Source organism: Lampetra planeri, chromosome 14 (genome assembly GCF_965212315.1).
Source record: "Lampetra planeri chromosome 14, kcLamPlan1.2.h2, whole genome shotgun sequence".
NCBI classification, from domain to species: Eukaryota; Metazoa; Chordata; class Hyperoartia; order Petromyzontiformes; family Petromyzontidae; genus Lampetra; species Lampetra planeri.
Window position 1 is genome coordinate 6925433 of NC_136120.1, and position 19212 is coordinate 6944644.

Below are 19212 nucleotides of genomic sequence, written 5' to 3' on the forward strand. Positions count from 1 at the left end.
ACCCCCCTTGGCGCGCGTTAAACCACTACATCTATATACCAAAAAAATGAAGTTCTCACAAAGAATAATGACGAAGTTTGCCCTCAATCTAGTAATAATCCAAATGCATTCATCTTAATACCATGCAGACAAAGATCTATACATCCATATCCTGTTTGGCTGTGATGGATGGGTATTAAAGGCGTCGTTGATTCAAATACAAGTCTGAAATTCATTTTGTACGTTCTGCACTCAAGCAGACTAGTTATTGGGTTCTATGAAGAAGTTATTATCAACTGATACAATTAATATTGCACCGAAAACGAATCTTTATTGCACACATCTATTAAGAAAGGGTTTAAGAGAGTGCAAAAAGAGTTGAAAGCCGTGCTTCTGAAAACGTAATTTGAAAAAGAAAAATGTATTTTCAACAAACTTATATATATACACATATTTAGTTGACAGCTCTTCAGAGGCGATAGCACACGCAAACAAAGACACTGGTTAGTCAAATACTTTTTTATATAAATAACACAATACAACCATTCCTCTTGATACTGTCATTCAATGACAGATGTCCAATATAAATTGGTGCAAATCCACAAATATTCAAAGTCGGCTTGCATTAATCACTTACATTGCGCATCCATTGTAAGACAATACATATTCATACACACAGGGAGACAGACGCGCGTGCGTGCGTGTGTGCATGTGCCACGTGCAATATTAATCAATGACAAAAAGTGATATAATGAAGACAATGACTACTTGCAGCTTGCCATAAATCATGCTGTTTTGAACGCGTTCTAAACTACATTCTGCTGTCCGCATTTCATTTGTCACTATTTACAAGACAAGGCGGTGGGTAATTTAATATGGATCGGCTGTTCTGTGATGACAAGGTGCCTCAAAGTCCGTTTTCCTCTCCGCGAGGGTCCCGTCTCTTGAATCACAAAACGTTCATAACAACAGCAAGAAAAAATAAAGCAAAGCCGCTGATGATGTGTAGCATACCCGGCGCCTTTTCCGATTCCGTAGCAACCATTTGTCACAGTGCTCTGTGTTGTAAACCCGGGGAGGAATATTCGCTAAACATGTACACAGCCAATTGAGCATTATTGCAATCCTTCGATTTACTCATTCACAATCAATGTTTCCACCTGGGTTGACCGATTTAAGACAGCTGTGCAGTTTCTTGGTGTGCCGAATGTACACCAACACTAGCACACTCGCAAATGTGATGCAATCACCAAGCCGCGATTACTCGCGAAACTCCCCAAGACGCTATTAAACCTAAACAGGATGTAATACCTTATTTTTCTATTTAAAGATTCATCTTCTTGGTTCTTTCGGTAAAGTCACGTAGAAGGGAAATAATAAAATAATAAAAAATATTTATTTGTATTTTATTATGTTTTATTTATTTATTTGTATTTTATTAAGTTACATTTTTTTTATTTCATTATTTACCTTCTACGTGACTTTACCGAAAGACCCAAGAAGATTAATACCTTATTTTTCAAGTCAAACATTCAAAGTGCAGCCAGCAGAACACAATGTCTTTCCTTCTCTTCGTTAGACCTCAACGTGTTTACTTCAAAGTAGACCCATTATGTAAGGTTGCATTGGATTGGATTATGTAAGGTTGCATTAAGATGGAGGCGAGTCCATTTTGACCAATACACATTTCCATGTTACACAACAATCTGAGAGCACTGCATTACCATACTAGTGCAGCATTACTGTCATCAGATTTCAGGCATGAAATATGAGGCCAACATTATTTCCAAAGAGGTTCTCTAGAGCTCCCTCCAGGGGAGGCCCTCCTGCCACCAATGGCGTCGGCAAGCCATTTTGCAGGGCCGCACCTTTACCCATGAACAAACACTGAGAACAGCCTATGGTTCCTCGCTAAAGGTCACACACACAGTACATTCGTGTCTTACCACACTCTGGGGAGCAAGTGGGAGTGCATAATTACGTGTGTGCGTTCATGCGTGTTCGTGATTGAGTATGTTTTCTCTATGCATAGGCCGAGCACCTGATCTTGTTTGCAGGGCAAATTCTGACTGACAGCAACGTTGGGGAAATCATTTGTTTGCGCTAATTCTCACGAACCTCATCAGAATGGCCTTTCCACACTTGGAGACATTTCGAAAAACACCATTCGGCTGTGCATGTCAAGTGCACTTTCTTAAACATCATTGACAATGTAAATATGATCATAACAAATATTTTTTTTCATTCTGGGTGTGTTTTTCTACGTAACATCTGCTTTTTATTTGACATGAACATTTTTCTAATGCATGTTAATGAAATCATGTTGCCATGCGTTACATTGTTGAGTGGAAATTACTTCTGGGAAATTCCAGCAGGAATCACATTTGATTTCGATGTTTCCAGCCTGGAAATATCGTTCTTTACTCTGTGCACGATTCCTATTTTAATTCGAGATGCACAGTCGGGTGCCACTCAATATGCGTATGGAAAAAATAAGTTTCAGTTTTCGTGGATCAAACCCTCCTCTGAATTTGCTACTTTTGGTGTAAAAGTCAAGGCCTGAAAATGTAATTGTACTGCGTTCATATTTAGAGGTTGCTCATAATCCCCCCGTCTGTGTCTATGCATCTGTAGTGGTGGTATTGACGTGCGCCGACTGTGACAGTGATGGATCACGGGGCGGCGCGGGGTGCGGGGTTGGGCACGCGTTGTGGGCGTGGTGTGGACGCGCGCGCCGGGAGTGACAGATGACGAGGCGGCGCGGAGTGAGTGGTGAGGCACGATGAGATGTGGGAAAAGAGGATCGTAGCCAGCACCCGGTGATTGGTCGAATAAGTGGGTGCTCGCAGCGACGTCCGCAGGTGGGGTATAAAGGGGGACGCGCGAGAGCACTCGGGGAGAGTTACCCAGTTGAAGACCGAAGACGGAGCTGAAGACCTAGTGAAGCCGAGTAGCTCAGTGGCGTTAGTCGCCGAGTAGCTAAGTGGATGTTGGTCATCCGAGTAGCTCAGTGGCGTTAGTCGCCGAGTAGCTAAGTGGATGTTGGTCATCCGAGTAGCTCAGTGGGCGTTAGTCGCCAAGTAGCTAAGTGGGTGGTTGTCACCCGAGTACTAAGTGGATGTTGGTCATCCGAGTAGCTCAGTGGCGTTAGTCGCCAAGTAGCTAAGAGGATGTTGGTCATCCGAGTAGCTCAGTGGGCGTTAGTCGCCAAGTAGCTAAGTGGGTGTTTGTCACCCGAGTACTAAGTGGATGTTGGTCATCCGAGTAACTCAGTGGGCGTTAGTCGCCAAGTAGCTAAGCGGGTGTTTGTCACCCGAGTACTAAGTGGATGTTGGTCATCCGAGTAACTCAGTGGGCGTTAGTCGCCAAGTAGCGAAGTGGGTGTTTGTCACCCGAGATACGAAGTAGGTGTTAGTCACCTGTAACCAAGTTTGATAAAATAAAGAGTGTGTTTCCGGTGAAGTCGTCTCCCGTGGAGTTACTACATTACACATCTAATAATCTGACTTGATTTGTATTGAGTGGCACCCTACTCCTCACGGACTCAATTACCTACTGACTCACCCAATAATTTACCTACTCACCGACTCACTCAGAAATATTATATAATACATGCATTTATATTGCGCTTATAACATAATTAAAATAAACGTCTTTGATCGTAGTTTTCAGCCTCGGGGAACCCCTAACGGCAACTGTCCCTGCATGGCACAAGGTTAAAACAGCACTGGCCCGCAGTTGGGCATTGTTCTGTCAGTGTGTGCATCCGTTTGTGAGTGAATGAGTGAGTGCGAATCCAGAATCAGATTTTTTATTTATCCTGGAGAAATCCGATGAGCTATGAAGCTCTTTTTCACAGATGTCCAGTGGGACGGGTCAGAAAGTTACAATAACAGACAGTAAAAGAAAATCGATAAGAGTGCAAAATGTAGGGAAGGTAAGCAAATCACGATAAGTCAAGCAAATAGAATTACTTGATAGTCCCGGTGATATGAGTAGCAGTCGCAGTGGCCCAGTTGGTAGTTCCGATGGCCACGCTTGTCCCTGTGGTGGTCCCAGCGGTGACCCCAGAGGTTCCAATTTGTAGTCTTGGCTGTTCCACCAGCAGTCTCGTTGGTTCCGATTGTAATTGCGGTGACCTCGCTAATCGTCGCTGCTGTCGTCCTCGTCGTCAATTTCAATACCAATTGGCCGTTACTGACCAGAATCACCACTGAAACGTAACACATAGGCATCCGCCACGCGATTCAATGGTAGGTTTAGCATAGCCAACATCAATGGGCCCTGCCACCCTTCTTATCCCCCAGCTCTGACCCACCCCAAATTAACAGTTCTGCCGATCTCGCGATCAAATCTAAAATCGTATTCAAGTCTACGAATGTCTTCAATTCGATGCGAATTTTAACTTTTTTTGTTATTTACCAGGTAAGGTCCACTGAGCTATATCGCTCTTTTCAGAAGCGACCTGGCCACACATGATAGCTCAACGAAGTTGATTGTCACGTGGGAATGTCTGGCAGCCAAATACTCTAAATGCACGTTTCTAAATGTGGAGGAAAAAACCGGGAAACCTGGCAAAAATTCCACGCGATGATGGGGAGACTACGCAAATTCAAAATATACAGACATAACAGTCGGGAACGAACTCACGACCTTCTGCATTCCAAGCGGCAGAGTTAACATCTTACCACCGTGGTGCCCCTGTAATAATATTAGCTTTCGAAAAAAAAACTAAAGCGAACTGTATCAGCATTCAACCTCACAGACAAAAATAGAAGGGAATATATAATTTAACCAATTTGCATAACATTATTAAAATACAATCTACAAATATTAAGCATGCAAACCTCAGGTTAAATGAACATATAAAATGTGCCACTTCCAGATGGTCAATTTCATAGATTATCCAATGGAAATTAGACAGTAACACTCCTGCAACCTGCTATTACATTGCACACTACTTCAGCAACAAACAAATTACCTCTGCTCTGTAATAATTATGATCATATTACAATTAGCATATGGGGGTGTGGAGGGGTCTCATATTGGATTTTTGAATTGTTTAAACAGATTATTTTTAAATAACAGAGTTAATACCTCACTGACATGCGCATTAACACCTTCGCTGGCAGCGATTAAACCAAATGCTAAAGCAGCTATATGGTTTTCTTATTTTAAACAAACTATTTTTTTAAACAGTGTATTAATCAGTCTTAAATTAAAGTTACTAGATTCATTGAGAAACACATAAATGTCCACGTAGTAAGCCACTTCGTTGAGCTATCATTTGTGGCCAGATAATTTCTGAAAAAGAAGCTAATAGCTCACAGAGCTTTGCCTTGTAAGATAAAAAATATATATATATATAGTTTTATATTTTTATATGTTTATTAAAGTGATTTGCTTACCTTTCCTATACTTTTCACTCCTATGGTGTGTTTGTATTGTTTCTTGTTGTAACGTTCTGACCTGCCCCTACTGGGCATCTGTGTTTACTTATACTCCAGTATTAATCAATATTATGATTCTAATTCTGATAGCATGATACACAATGATACCAGTAACTTGAATTCAATTCCCAGTCAGGACTAACATCCGTGTGATGAGTCAGGTCTAAACCAGTCGTGTTCCCATCTCATTTACCCCATAGCCAACCTAAACTAACCAGAGTGGTGAAGTATGATCAGACAACCAGTTGTGTCTCTTTAACAGACATATTTAACTGTTTAACAAACTTTTTTTTTAATTTATCTGAGCCCAACTTTGCACCCTTTTGCATTGAGTTTTTCTCACATTTTCTGCCGTTTATAGTCATTGGACGTTTTAATGACCATGTCGTCAGTAAATCTATTTTGGAATCTAATGTAATACTTTTGCTCATGTTAATGCAACAGTTAGTACCACACTTTCTTTGACGACATCCACAGTTACTTCATCTGTTCTGGGATCGTTCCCTTTGCCCCCACTCTTTTTTTTTATTTCACCACGTGAGTTTCATTTGCAAGATTGACCTGGGTTACTAAAGTGACCAAAGCAAAACAAATATAGTATAGTAATGAAGCAAACATAAATTAGTGCAAACACGTATGATAAATAAAAAATACTCCACAATTAAAAAATCTGTATTTAATAGTAAAATTTCTGTTGTGTAAGTCGGCTCGGGCAGGTACATTTTTAGACTGATCAGAGTACAATTAGATTACAGAAACATTAAACAGAAATAAAGTGACTATTATACTAACGTGTTAAAAGACGAGGATATGTGTCAAATGCATTTGGAAGTGGCGTTATGAATGTATCTTGCTACATGTACATTGCTGGAATTGCACGCAAAGTACGAACCGATAATGAAAATGCTTAAGGGGCAGCGGAGCCGCTGTTTAATAAGTTCTGTCAAAGGAGTGACCGCATGCCGTTTCAAAGGCTTTGCCACACGTTTGCGTTCCCCCACGAGTGGCACCACATATGTCCCCTGCTTCACACAAGAACGCCTTTCGAACAGAACAGGTGCCGCCTGCTTAATTACGCTTCAGCACTGGAGCCTTTGGTGACTCCAAACTCCCACCGAGAGTTGCCTGATTAATTAAAGTGTCCAGGGCCATCTGAGAAAAAAGAAAATAAAGATATTGCGGCAATGTGATGTAGGAAATTAAACTTGACGTACGTCTTTTTTTGTTGAAAGAGAGATAAAACAAAGTTCTGCTTGAAGTTACAACTGAATTTTTGGGCTCCAAAAAAAATTCATAGGAAGATGAATTGCGGTGATAGGTATCTAACACGTGGTGCCTGGAGATTCCAAGGCTGTAAAACAATCCCCGTGACTGCCACGGCATGTGGAGGCCTTACTCGAGCATTGGATTGATAAGGGATTGAGAAAGGGCTGAACATTATTATTTTATGTGAGAGGTCAAAGGTAGTAATCATACAAATATAAAATGTTCATGGCAGGTTATGGGCCACAGTCGGAAATAAGTGCCACCACATGCTTGTGCGGCGCTGAGGCACTTAAACTTGTAATTTTTGTAGTAGTAGTAGTAATAACAATATGACTCTCATACGTAAAATTCCAATTGGCTAATTTTCTAATGATTAACTATGTTGCACACGGGCTGGTTTCATTGCCCCCTCTTCTTGTGGAAGTCTTCTCAGACATTGTTCCATTCCTTGTCTGCTGTTCAAGTGACGTGTCCTCGCCAAGACCACTTACAGGTCTTACCAGTTTCAATGATGTGGTTAACCTGCATAATGTATCTTAATCCGTGTACAGTATTCTTCAATGCCTCTCTGGGTGGATTGTTGCATCATTGGATCACGGAACACAATGGCATCCAGCAGTGGACTAATAATGGCTGTTTATGATGATAATAATGATTAACTATTTTAGCATAATTGAAGTGTGAACGAACAACACACTTTAGTTAGTTTTATTCTGGCAACCGACTGTAATGTGATCATTTTAAGAGGTGTAATTACAATGCATTTGCAAACAGTTGTGTGTGCAAGCAATAAGACTCGAGGCTGCTATTGAAAGAAACTAAAATCCCATTACAATCGCTTAAATATCGAACACCAGAATCCGCTCAATGTTGTTTCAAATGTATTATTCGTCATCTGAATTTAAAGACCAATGTAAACACAGAAAAAGTGAACGGGACCACGAGGCACGGAGAGATGAGTGAAGGTGAATTGAATTGGTTGCAGCTTTTAAGTACACGAGTGTGAAGTCTGTGTCATGCCAAACTTTATTACCCATAATTACACAATGTTCTCAAGAGAATCAGCGTAAGGACACTTGCTCAAAGGACGTCTGCAGTTTAATCAAAGCATAATCCAGCCACACATGTGTTACGCTGTGCACTCAATTCACAAAAACGTCCTTGTCCATAATCTGTAAAAGCTTATACATGTTTTGATGGATAACTATCGTGATTACCGGGGTATTTATTACTGGGTTTTTTTGTACTACCGGTTATTAGATTCCAACTGTGCTATTTGAATTGTGTCAATAAATGAAATGTCATCGCAGAATCCTTCACAAATAGAGTATCATATGTAATGTAAGAGAATATATTGCTCCAACGTTACAGTACATAAACAAGGTAAAAAGTCAAAGTTATTTCCTGCTCAAATGAGCACTGGGGCAGTGCGTGCCTCCTTTTTATATTCCTGAGCCAGTGGTGAAAATGTCCCACTCCTATGGTATCAGTGAGTCTCTCCATAGGACAACGACTTCTGACTTACCGACAAATTGGTACTTATTGTATCGACCCAAGTAGGATGATGGGCTGAATCAACCCCTCAACTAGGATTAGAACTCGCTCTCTTCCAATTGTGAGCTACCAACTCTACCGCTGACCCACTTGACCGGTATCAAGAAATAAAGAATCCATTTGCTACAATCACAGAGAAGTGCATCACCGCATGTGTTAGAGAACAGGCTGTGGTAGGAGATATCACAGAACTACTTCTGAGATCCTGTCTATTGACATTTTTTATCCACACATGAGAGGTCAGTTTAACACGTGCCCTCATGCAGAGACATTTTCATCACATTGCAGTGAATACGATCTTTTTGTAATCATCAATGTTCAAATTTTAGCAGATTTAAATGACAAATCAAAGTTAATATGATTACTTTTTTTTTAATGATAAAAGTACAATTTTTTTGACAATTTTGTAAAATGTATTCACTTTTGGACATTCCTCCGGTTCACTGAAAAATCGAATCAATTGCCACGTTTGCCCACGTGACAACTTGATTTGATTGACTCTTGTCAGGTGGTGGACGGTGATATTAAAAAAGTGACATTATTCCTACACGATGATCTAAAACCCAAAAATGTTACTAATTATGAATAGTAATATTATTCGTAAAAGCATACGCATCAACAATTATATGTAGCGTTGAATGCTACTATTGATAGAACAAGCCTATTTATAAAAACAGCCATCACTTGTGAACATGTTACTTGATACGTCCTGGGTTTACCTCAATCTGTTTATCTGTAAAAGAGGAATGTGTAAAATCAAGGGTGGGATGTTGCTTTACGACTACAATCATTGACAAATGACATAACCCCCGAAACAATCGCTTGGCACACAGCTGGTTACACCCATATCGCACAACGGCTTGAAGTCGGAATTATTATATTTTTGCTGATGTCAACCGAATGATAGCAAGCGATTCATGAAAAAGTCTGTTCATTATGTCAACGATCCAAAATCGGAATGGCGTATTATATCCATTAAATTAAATACAAAATCCAACGCTGCCAAGATAAACTTCGGGTGTCAATTTCCGATGCCATTGTGGGGTTCATGTGATATTCATGCCACTCATAAATACGCATTGAGATGCATTACGGTCACGGCCCCCATTAGAGTCACCACAATTGCTTCCACGCCAACATAACCCACATAATTTTGACACAATCATTATCGTAAGTTAGGAGCACACGTGATGTAACAGTGGACTGGTGTGGTAAGGCTTCATGTCCAGACCTACCCTGTAATCCTATATGCAATTCTTCCTCCATGTGAGAGGAAGCAATCATGAGCCCTGACTCACAGGTGGCACTACAGGTAAAGAGCACTCAACTCGTAAGTCAGAGTGCAATTCAGCCCATCATTATCGTCATGATTTGCTTTATCCACTGCTGGAGAAAGTCATCCCCATCTATCACCATTGGCACAATCCATCTCGCTCGCTCACATGAGATGATCTTATCGTCCCGTCTCCACAATGGGCATCCTCTGAGGTATGTTCCCTGCCTTCGCTGTCATTCCATCACAAATATTGCCAGTGGCCATGTTTCTGATACATATGTAACAATAATTAATATGACGGTGCATTGAATGCGTATCACCGCATATCATTCGGCACAGGGTACAACATATTACTCCACATTTTGGGAGCTTCCAGCTCATGGAGTGAAACTTCGGACGTCATTACAACACACGAAACAACCCGAATATTCTAGAGAGCTATACAGCATGACTGTAAACAGATATGTAGTCGTATATTTGCGGAAAGTGAATGTGATGTGAAAAGTTGAATTTTTGGCATGAAAATGTGGCATTGTCAACACGAGAATAATGCAACGCTTTAAGTTCAGCACAGGGATCCTTGAATGTGACTTTTACTGCGACCTAGGGCATGAGAATCACGGTGAGATCGCACGTTTCCTTCAGATATCATCTTGGTCCATTGACACAATCATTCATGAGGAGAAGGTTGACTCCTGTTAGTAAGGACAGCATCCACCCGTCTCTCATGAAAACCACAAATTTCACAGCAGACAAAGCTTCGTGTTTACAACATAGAAGAATGCCAGCATTTCACTGAATCGCACATATAGCAATTGTGGATGACATATTTCCAGAGCCCAGTTCTTTAATAATAACCAGTTGTATGGCAAGGCTGAGCTAGGGCTTAGCATGGCATCAATCAGATATAGATAATATCTGACTGAAGCTATACTTTACACAGCTCAGGTTAACCTTCGGTTTTCTCTTGAGTGACATTTTCCAAAGAGTATACGCAATGCTCCCAAATAAACGTGTAGGCTATAGGACAAGTAAGTGTTATCTAACAAGGCAAGGCAAAGTATCTCTTTTGGTGGCCCAGAGCTTATGGCTGAAATTACACATTCCTATGACAGGGGTGTCTCTAAAGGACAATAACTTGAATTAAAATGTTGACTAATGTGGTTGATGCAATGAAATACAACAAAGCGCATGTGACAGATTGTTTCAAAGAGAGAGAAAATACAACAACATTTTTATCAGCCGATTTACTTTACCAACATATGAAGGCACTAGCATAGGCAAGGCCTCTGAGCCACCTGTCTTGCAGGATGATGGATGTGTGAGTAAGCTTCCTGGAGATGATCTTTGGCAGTTTCATTCATCACACTACAATCTGCTCTTTTTATGATAAATGCCTTATTAATGGCACCCATAACTCTGCAGTTATTTTCGGAGCACCCTTAACCCACTATTTTTTTGCCTTCTGACCTATTTTATACACGCTTTAATTATGTCATCATTTGCTGTCGCAAAACAAACTTTTACACGAGTTTTGTTTTTATATACTTTATTTTGAGCAAAATAAGTAATCCTGAATGGCATTAAAGCCTACCTACAAATATTCTTGGTTCTTTCGGTAAAGTCACGTAGATAATAATAATGATAACACATAAATAATTAAAAATACTCATAATAAATTGAAAATAATAAAATCAAAAACTCCACAACGTTTCTATCGCAACACAAGCGATCAAAACGTCGTGGAGTTTTTGCCTTTATTATTTTTAATTTACTATTTTTTTATTCAATTTTATTTTTTTATTTTCTATCTACGTGACTTTACCAAAATAACCAAGAATATGAATTCCTGCAGTCACGAAAGTTTTAAGTCAAAACCTACCGATCCACATATCCATGTACCTGCCCACCAACCCACTTACCCTTCCACATGCCTGAATGTCTGCCCACCTACCCGCTTATCTCCATAGTTACCCACTTACATCCCTACCTACCCACACCCCTCCCTAACTTCCCACTTACCTACCTACTCAACTGGCTTTATTCCAACTTACCTGTTTATCTACCCACTAAACTGCAACAATAACCACTTATCTGCCCACTTAGCCCCTTACCTACCCATTGGCCGATTTCCATGCCTACCTACCGAACAGCACATCCACATAGCTACCCATTTATCTGCCCACCTACCCATTTACCTGCCATGCTTTGTAAGAACACATCCACCTACCTACTCGGGATGTGTTTCCAATGTTTGGATGAATGTGAAATATCAGGCCTAGATATGGAATTGAAAGGTCTAAAATACGAAATTGTAAAAGTTAAAATCTGAAACTCACCCCTGCTACCTCCCTAACAATCTAACGACATGAATGCATATATGATTTACTGTACCTCTCTGCCCAGCAATCACAAGGAGCTACTCAAATATGCTTTTGGTTCTGAGCCAGTAGCTGATTTTCTCCATGGCAATTTATTTATTTTACACTTGTTACCAAGAAAAAGCCTCATTGAGTCTTAAGACTATATTTCAGGAGGGTCCTGTCAAGTCTCTGCAGTCGTGGTGGCATTGGTATGTGCAATCCCAATCGAGTAATTTGCAGGTAATATTTCAGCATTAGGATGTTTTGACCGATACCAGTTCCATTCTATGTTTTTTTTACTATGGAAGGAAACCAAAGAACCTGGAAAAACTCATGGAAGACAGGGGGAGAACATGCAAACTTCACACAGAAAGGTACCTGAGTCAGGATTTGAACCCAGCAGCTTCTTTCTGTGAGGCACAAGTGGTGGGGGCGAGGTTATGAAAAACACAACTGCTATTCACTTCCAACAAAGCAGTACTCATATCATTGACCTCAAAGGGATTAAGGGGTTAAGTCGACCCCAACTGAGATTTGAGCTCACAACCTCCCAACTGTGAGTTAAGCACTCTGCTGCGGCACTGTTCATAGAAATCAACACGTAGCAGGTAAGATATAGATTTATAAACTGCTTTCTTTTGTGTTATCACGTGCATAATCCACCCGTGTGAAGCTGTTGAATTATAAAGGACATATCGGCCTGTGTGCACACGTACTTCAGCTTGGACATGAAGAGCAAATGCATATACTATATCCACACACGTTCAATATCTACACATGGGATGTTTTCATTTCTCACCCGTAGTTAAAGTAAAAGTAATTTTCTGCTCACATAAGCATTGAGGATGTGCACAATTCCCATTTACAATCCTATGCCAGTGGTAGAATTTCCACATTCGTATGGCAAGGGTGGGTCTAACTGGCCTTACTTTAATTGACCCCGGATAGTTGATGAGCTGATGCAGACAATAGAATAGTGTGGTTGTCCAAATTCCCCCTGTCTTTTATTCCCATCCCATAGGATGGCACATAGACTCTGGTGTGCATGTGTAATGACCACTCACCCCAAGCAAATGTCCTGCCTAAAGACGGTTCAAATATAAACAAGGTCTCCTATTGGTAGAAAGAGGCCTCCACGGTGAATGGTTGGGAGGAAGACTTTGAGAATCTTGACTTAATGCTTTCGTGACTGCAGGAATTTATGGTCTTTGGGTCTTTCTGTCTGAGACCTTGCAATCATTCACTGGTAAGACCACCTCATCTGTACTTAACTAGGCTCACTTGGTATCCTTAATTAAGGAAATCTCACTAAGTCCAAGTGATTTGCTCGTTAGTGTCGATGTAGTTTCTTTGTTCACCAAAGTTCCTGTGCCTGACACCATTGCAATAATTGAGTATTTAGTCCAAAAAGGATTGAATGCTGATGTACCTGCCCTGGTTAGACACTGCCTCACCAATATATACTTCACCTGGAATGGAACATTTTGCAAACAAGTTGAAGACACCCCAATGGGTTCTCCCTTATCTCTGGTTGTAGTCAATGTTTTCTTGAAAATTATTGAGACAGACGCCATCCAGGCATCCACTCTACGTCCGTCCTTGTGGAAAAGGTACATAGATGACACGTTCGTCATCTGGCCACATGGCCGACCAGCTCTGAACCAATTCCTCAACCACATTAATTCCATACACCGAGCCATCAAATTCACCATGGAGGTGGAAAAGGATGACAAGCTACCATTTTTGGATGTTCTAATCGAAAAGAGACCAGATGGCTCAATCGGACATTGTCTACAGGAAAGCAACTCATACATATGCCTACCAAATTCTTACTCCCACCACCATCCATTCCAGAAGAATTCCCACATCAAAACTCTACACCATAGAGCTCGATGTATCTCCGACCATCATCACCTAGCCATCGAACTGAAACACATGCCCCAAGTTCTCAAGATGAATGGATATTCGGACCACAGAATCCGGAAAGCTATCACCCCAACCGTTGGGAAAAAACATCTGAGGACCAAATCAAAACCATCACCTTGTCATACATAGCAGGGGTCACCAAACAGATTTCCAAAATCTTGAGCAAACACAAGATCCAGGCTCGATTTAACACAAGACATACAATTTGTGATCTGATCCCATCTGTGAAGGATAGGATCCCCAATATGCAATATCCTGGTGTCTACAAACTAAGCTGTGTTTGCGGCAGTAGTTACGCTGGGAAAACTCGGTCCGTGTTTGTGAACATAAGGCAGATTTGAAACATAGTAGGACCAACATGGTAGGACCAACACGTCGGCCGTGGCTGATCATTATTTCAACAGAGATTCGTTCATGAAGCCATCCATATATACAGAAACAACACCATTTCAAACGAGAAGATGGGTACAAACTTAGCAATCATTGGAAGGACGCTATCAACCAGTTTAAGTCATCACTGCCTGTGAGGTTCCCATCCTGTCACCTTCCGATGTTAGTTGTTATTTTCCCCGTGGCTTCGGCTCTCCGATTTTACATTAACAGGTGCATTTCTCACACCAACACAACCACCTCCGCGCACCGACCTCGAGGCGGCGGCGGCTCTGCGATCTTACATTAACATGCTAATCTCTCACATTAACATCACTAGCCTCACCCATGTCGTTTATGAACCCTGGGCTACACCCATTTTAAACCTTTAAAACAGTCTGCTTTTGGCAGCTTTCCCTCTCTGTTTTCCTCCTGATGACGATTTCTTGTGTTGTGATCGAAACGTCGTAGTTTTTTGTTGATTTTATTTTCATTAATTTGAACCTATTCACGTGACTTTACCAAAAGACCCAAAGAATATGGATTGGATAAATAAGATTTGAGCGAGATTAGGCAGGAAACAGAGAGGATCCCAGAGGCGATGGTTGGGATCCATTAGAGAGGAAGGACGGGATTGGTTCGGGTAAAAACAGTGACAGAAGGTTCCATAAAGGGGGGGGGGAGTATAAAAGGGGAAAGCACGAGGAGTGGGGACGTTCTAAGGAAGGTACAAGCTGAAGACAAGATCAAAGCCTAGGATCCCATATTGTGGCTGTGTTCCAATAAAGTGGCTCTTATTACATCGTCATCAGAGTCGTTACACATGCACCACTGCCAAATGAAATCACATTAATCAATGGGAACTACAGATCCCAACAGCTACCGGCAACTTATCCATTTGGTGTGCTAACAGAGCAGTACGTTGCCACATGTGTTTTTTAGAAAACAGACCGCGGAAGGAGCATTCATAGCATTGTGTCTGAGATTCCACACAGCATGGGGTGAAACATTCTCACATGCACCACTACAGAGAGATTTCTGTTGCAATGTTGTCAAACCAATATGTTTTATTCTCAGAGCTCGGATAAGCCAATTTAAGTGAAAACTAAAATGATTATTTTTGTTGCTTAGTTACTGCAGTCTGGCCTGAGGTTGAGTCATGGGCAATTGCCCAGATTTGTACCCAGTATCTCAGAGATGACAGCTTCTAGACCTCTAAACCACCAAGCCACGTTCTCCAATAGCAAACGTTGAAATCAAGTGCAGATGCAAACAGAGAGAGAGAGGAAGTAGTGCATTTCTGGCGCGACACTACTCGGTAAGAAGTGTCCAACAAAGAGAAAGAGAATCACGTGAGGATAGCTTCCATTGCTCCGACCACACCATCTCCAGCTGGCCTGCCAGCCCCACCACCTGCGTTTTACCTCTAGCCTTTGCGCGGTATCCCGGTGTCTGCACGATACTGGGCCCCAGGTGAAGCCTCGCAGATTTCATTTGTCAGAAGGCCTCGCGTTTGTTCACGGCAGATTCATCTTCCTGGCAGCAAGCCTCCTATGAAGACAAAACATGCAAGATTCTCACAGGGGCTCTGTGGTGGGTTGTATTATTATTATGCTCCTACAATACTCTCTTTGGGGGGGGTAGAGCATTGATTTTTTTGTTCAGCTGGAGGCTGCAACACAATTGATGTGGCACAAACACGAGTGAGGGATGCAGAACACCTGATGGGGAGTGCCTTCAGCCACCTGAGGACGACCGCTTGTGTGTCGATTGAAACGTCGTGATCTATTATAATTTTTCTACGTGACTTTACCGAAATAACCAAAGAACTTAATTATTACAAATAGCGATGTTGTTAGCGGTCATTCCGAATGTGATCCTTAAAAAAAATAAGAGTACAAAGAGTTGGTCTTGTGTCTCGTGCAATTGAGCAAGTATGTACTTTGCTGTGTCTACTCAGCAAAGTAATTGGATGCTTCTATAAAAAAAAACTTCATATTGTAAATACAGAATTGCAATGTCCAGTTAGAATGCTGAACTCACATTTGACTTAGCTGGTTGTCCCCCTTATATTGACGAATATTTTCCTCCCTTTGGCTTGATAAAACCAAATATCACGTTGAGAAAATTATCAGTGTTTTTTTTTTATTTCAATGGAGAGACTGGCCCCCACTATGTAAATGGTGGTATTTCCATGGAAAAGCTAGGGCTTGCAAAAGAGGCAGGAAACCACATAGTGCTCATTTGAGCTGGAAGGCACGTCGACTCAACAGTTGAAATGCCTTTGACAAATGCACCAAAGTTTATTTAGAATGCTGCGGGGGTAATCCACCTTTCTTGGAATAAAGACATCTCGGGACAGAACATTTTCCAGTGTAATGTGCACCTTCTCCACTCTGAAGAATACACTGGTGCACACTGTTCAACAGTCCCATTCAGCCAATGTTTAACACGATTAAAATCACATCTGCGATGCAGTTACCAGGAACAAGGCATCCAACCGTATGTATAATACAAACATGCAACATAGGTGGAGGTGCCTTTTTTCACTTGTGTTACAATTATTGCCAAAGCCTTGTTTTCTAGAAATTCGCCCCATTACTAGACATCAACGAAACCCAGTCTCCTGCAGGTGAGCCTAACGCAACTGCCTGAAACAGTGTGGTAATGTTCAACGTGGTAGACAGTGCACATTATCAGAGTTATGTCTTTTGTTTGTATTATGACTGCAGGTATTGCGGTCTATGCAAACATGACTCCTTGTAAAAAGGTGTCAGTTTTGTTGCCAGATAGAAGGGTAAAAAAACAATTATCATATTTTTACTGGCAAATGAGGTTCCCATAGAGCATATAGGGCTTTCTTTTTTGATTTATGCATAATACATTCTAAAATATTAGGCCATGCAAAAGCACGTGAATCACAGAGCAGCAGTCAATGATTTCTCCGCCCATGTGGAGCACGCTGTCCACAAACACGACGGCTCCATCTCACCCTCACTGTTCAAGCACCGCACTGCAGGACTTCTCTTCTTCTTATTCTGTCCTCACACTGCCTTACCTGGGAATGCTCCTCCCAAATTCTGACAACCAAGCTCGATTTAAGAAACGTATTCACTGTTATCGCTTACACCGTCAATTGTGCTGTTCGCAGCTGGACGCTTGGCGTGTTTTTGGCCTCTGGACCAGCAACTGAGTTTTCTCAACCGTATACGGTGTATGAATCAAAATGAACCCATTTCTCTTGCCTCAACATCACACCTGTCTTCTGCCCCAGGCATAGCCAGGGAACTCAATGTCACTCTGCCAAGCTCCCCATCCTTCCCTGCGATGGGGACAATTCCAACCCTCATTGATAGGTTAAAATGTGGTGTTATATTGTTATTAACCAGAGACAATATGTAGATTTATTTTTATTGTATGGACATATTTTAAAAGCTTGGAATTTTTGTAATGTTCCCTTCCTACCATCTCACCCCCCTTCCCCCGCCCCCCTCTGCTTTCCCGAGTCCATGTCGTTGAGCGGAATGTAGCACACATTGCCATTCAAGGCAAAATTAAATACGATTACAAGTAAATCAAATATCCGTCCAGTGAATATAAATTATTAATGACGTTCCATATTCTTAGGTTTTTTCGGTAAAGTCACGTAGGTAAAACATCAAAATTAATGAAAATAAAATAAAACAAAGATCACGACAACGAAACGTCGTGATTTTTGTTTTATTTTATTTTATTTTCATTAATTTTGATGTTTTACCTACGTGACTTTACCGAAAAACCATATTCTTAGGTTTTTTCGATAAAGTCACGTAGGTAAAACATCAAAATTAATGAAAATAAAATAAAACAAAGATCACGACAACGAAACGTCGTGATTTTTGTTTTATTTTATTTTCATTAATTTTGATGTTTTACCTACGTGACTTTACCGAAAAAACCTAAGAACATGAATCCTTGCAGTCACGAAAGCTTCAAATCTAGAATTAATGACGTTCCACTTTGTGAGAAGTGAGTCGTCTTTGAAATGTAGAACGATTGGCTCCTGCCATGTACATGTGGAGTTGGACCACCAAAAGAAGTGAGTATTATCTTATATTTGTTTGAGCAGAGAAACAGATGTGATGTTTAATTTTCGTGATACATTGTGAATGCTATTGCAGTTATTTGTTTTAAGAATTTTCCTCAGTATAATACATATATGTATTACACCTCTCTCTCAGATCAATGCTAAATGAATGTTTACCATTGCCAGGTCAGCCACAAGGTTTATTTGACAATACTTCACCACACAAGTAAATCGTTAAATTTTAACACTATAATATTACATATGTAGCGCTGTAAATTGGCTGCGTGCACTTACCTGCAGTAGCAGACACGGCCCATCAGGGGCAGTAACTTGCACCGGCATGTGGGTTGCTGCATTCCCCAGCCCCAAAGCAGCAGAGGGCTGTGGGGTGTTCTGGGATCCTCCGAGACCCCTCCCAATAAGATGGGGCTGCGGGGTGTCCTAGGATACCCTGAGACCCCCCTGGAACTCTCTGGAAGGGAGGCGTGGCCAGGGGCTGACACACCTGGGAGGTGTATAAAAGCCGGACCTCTGGAAGGGTCCAGGGCCAGTCCAAGACCGAAGCCAGAAGACCAGCTAGCTTAGAACCCTGGGACCCCTAGCCCTGCTGCCCTTGTAAGGGCCGGGACTCTGTGGGCCAGTGGTGAGACCCTGGAAATCCCCGGCCCGACGTCCTTGTAAGTGTTGGGTCCGAGTGGGCCAGTGGTCAGGACCCGTACCTTGGCTGGGTCGGGTCAGTGTATCCTCCCCTATGTCACTCTCAGCCGGAGGACTGAGAGCCCGTAGCCCCATGATAGGGCACACTAGTCCGGAGGCTGTACCTCCCCAGGCGGTAGCCAGAAAGGGCCCGTTGCCCTTTTGAAAGACTGTGCTGTACCGTTAACGTTATTGAATAAACGTGTTGCTTCTAAAGGATTCGTCTCCGCCTTCTGTAAGCCCACTACACATATTTATTGATGTAAC